General features: G+C 39.2%; 1 long non-coding RNA gene across 1 annotated transcript; it reads right to left on the bottom strand.

Moving 5' to 3' along the window:
* Nucleotides 1–215: 215 nt before the first annotated feature.
* On the bottom strand, nt 216–898 carry LOC149943466 (uncharacterized). Its single transcript, XR_016480848.1, has 3 exons — nt 808–898; nt 465–747; nt 216–384 (listed from the first exon to the last, which is right to left on the bottom strand). It is a non-coding gene; the product is annotated as an uncharacterized LOC149943466 (long non-coding RNA).
* Nucleotides 899–2,724: the final 1,826 nt, after the last annotated feature.

The raw sequence follows: 2,724 nt of genomic DNA, 5'->3' as shown, positions 1-2,724 counted from the left end.
CCGGCATAATCTGTTCAATACATAGCAGATAAACAAAGTCATTTAAAAAGCAAATGTGATGCCGTAAACATTTTTAATTGTAACGGGATTTTCTAAGCCTAATGATTCTTAGCGAATCGCGATCTCTGAAAAGAAAAGAAGTATTGTTCAATAACATAGAGTTCAAAGTTTTGGTTCGCTTTTGAACAGTGTCTTTTCTTTTTGAGTTGCTTGAGTAGAGGATAGAGTCTTTTCCAGAATAGACAGCGTTCAGTGTCAGTTTGAGTACGTTCGTAGTAGGCTTTATTGTCGGGTTCTAAAACAAGAATGTTTTTCTCCCGTGAATCGTATTTTGGCCAGTAAATTGGAACCACGTCGTCGAAGTCTGACCCTGAGTTAGGGTCTCTACAAAATTAAATACGCATTTAGGCATTCCCTAAAAGACGCTTTACAATAAACCTAATTAAAATGGTTGTAAGACATACCCCGTTCTTGCAAAGTTGCCCCAATACCGCCTCAGTCGCTTTCCGAATTCAAGATCTTCCTGTTCGTAACGGTCTCCATTGAGCAAGTCACTCGTGAGTTATCGCAATTCCTCTCCGTGGGTGGTGCCCATCCATTTGGCGAAGTCACCACGAGGAGACCGATACGTGAAGTAGTAAGCGTACGTCTTGGGGCCCTTCAGAGTCGAGTAGCCCTCCAAGAAATCATACCAAGGACACTTGAACGCGTAATCGGACCAAAATTCTTCGGCGCTTTTCAGGTTCGCTGAAAACAAAACGGATAATTTTGAAAGCGTGTCGCTTAATCGTTAAACGAGGCGCTTACACGACGACGAGTTGAAGTGTTCCCAATCCGTTTACAGATGCTTGATGGAGTCGTAGAATCTATCGCACTGGTCGGGTAGAGTAAATTCTACTAGAAAGTCTTCATAATTCGGACCTACTTTGTCGAATAGCGGTACGAAAACGAGGGGAATTATCATTGACAGTAACAGCGTCCCTTCGTTCTTGGCGACACCCGTCATGACGTCCACCTGATTCGTGATGCGAGGCGGAGATGATCCGAAGACGCTGATTGGATTTTCCACCAAAAACTTGCCATCAACAACTGGCGTGAAAACGAAAGGAAACAACCTTCTGATTGGTTCGCTCTTAATTAGTCTCTTGGCATCCATCGTGTGGAAACATCTGACCAGCCCCGCGGTGCTGGACAGATGCGCACAATTCAGTCTCTTTCCCATCTGAAACAACCAGGTATTTCAATAAAAGTAAAAAATCTGTTGCGAGCCAGGCTATCTACAGTATATAAAAAAGTTGTTCAAAGTTGAACATTAACGTGTGCAAAGTCACAACACACTAACGAAGAGCTCACGTTTTCGATCGATGTTGAACGCTTTAGAGGACAAATTGAGATTTTAGGTTGCGCAAATCCTTTATAAAAATGTTAGATCAAATTAAGAAAAACCATTGGATCTAAAATTGATCTTATCCAAATTTAACTTTGAGAGGTATTACAATCACCGTGTCTGTCAGTATGTGTGTTTGTCTGGGCTGCAAATGCGTTCGCAGTTTCGGGGCAAAGTGTAATCACTGCATTCGCAGTTTCTTGAAATTGGGGAAAAGGTTTTTCCAAAAACCGTTCTTTGGTTATTGGGTGTAGTAGGTTTCTTGTATTGCGATTGTGCTGGACGTATGTTGGAGAGTTTGTGACCATGTGTGTTGACGTTGATTAGAACGACTGTGCATGTTTAGGCATGTGTCAGCTAGGCTAGTCTAGGCTAGGCTAATACCCGAGGCATCTAACGACTTTTAATGCCTTCAACAGGTGGACGGGTTACAATGCGTAGGAGGGTGGCGGAAAGCTCTTCGTGCCACGTGAGCTAAAAGCTCCCTACACTCACTATTACCGTTAACCTCAACATAGCCGGCTGTATTAGAGAAGGCCAGGAAATCGAATTTTTGAGGGGGCGGCAAGTAATATTTTTTGGCGCTTTCTCTTACTAGATGGTACTCATTGGAATAGTTTCTTTAAGCGCGAAATTTGAAAGAATGTTTACAAAAAAATCTTTGAATTAATCATATTTCAAATTACGTTAGACTCAAATAACAAATTAAAGCAGGACATTTAATTTTTTTATGAAAACTATTCTTCTGAAATTCATAATAACTTTTATTACGACAATTTTAAAAATGAACTCCATATCTAACACAATGAAGCTGCATTGATTTAACTCTTTGGTATATTTCTGAGATTCGTATTAAGTAAATTTTAAAAATGAAACATTTTCAATAATGAAATTCCATATCTACCACAGTGCAACTGCAACGACTTAACACTTTGCTATTAACCTTAATTAAGATAATTAAAACAATTTTAAAAATAGTTGGGCGTTCTACCCACCTACACTTATTTCGCCTCACTGAAAATTAAAAATTCAGCTTAAGCAAAAGCGTATATTAATAGTGTTTTCTATTTTGGTTCTTATTTAAATATAACGAGATTTCGTGTTCGATTTAAATTATTGCGTAGAAGAAATTCATATGTTACGGCTTGTCTATTGAATAAAAACAAAACCGGCGACACATAATACGCCTCAACGATATTTACAAAAACAGCTTTGGCGAAAGTCCGTTTTCCTATACGCTTTTATAAACGTATTAAGGTCAATTAATTATATAAATTTTTTACCTCTCCGAGGGGACTACGTATACTATGGGAGATAGAGGCGAAGGCTGTATTTGT

The sequence above is a fragment of the Leiobunum rupestre genome, chromosome 5 (genome assembly GCF_980474605.1).
Source record: "Leiobunum rupestre chromosome 5, qqLeiRupe1.1.hap1, whole genome shotgun sequence".
NCBI classification, from domain to species: Eukaryota; Metazoa; Arthropoda; class Arachnida; order Opiliones; family Sclerosomatidae; genus Leiobunum; species Leiobunum rupestre.
The sequence above is the reverse complement of the archived record's forward strand: the minus strand, read 5'-3'. Positions and strand labels throughout refer to the sequence as shown.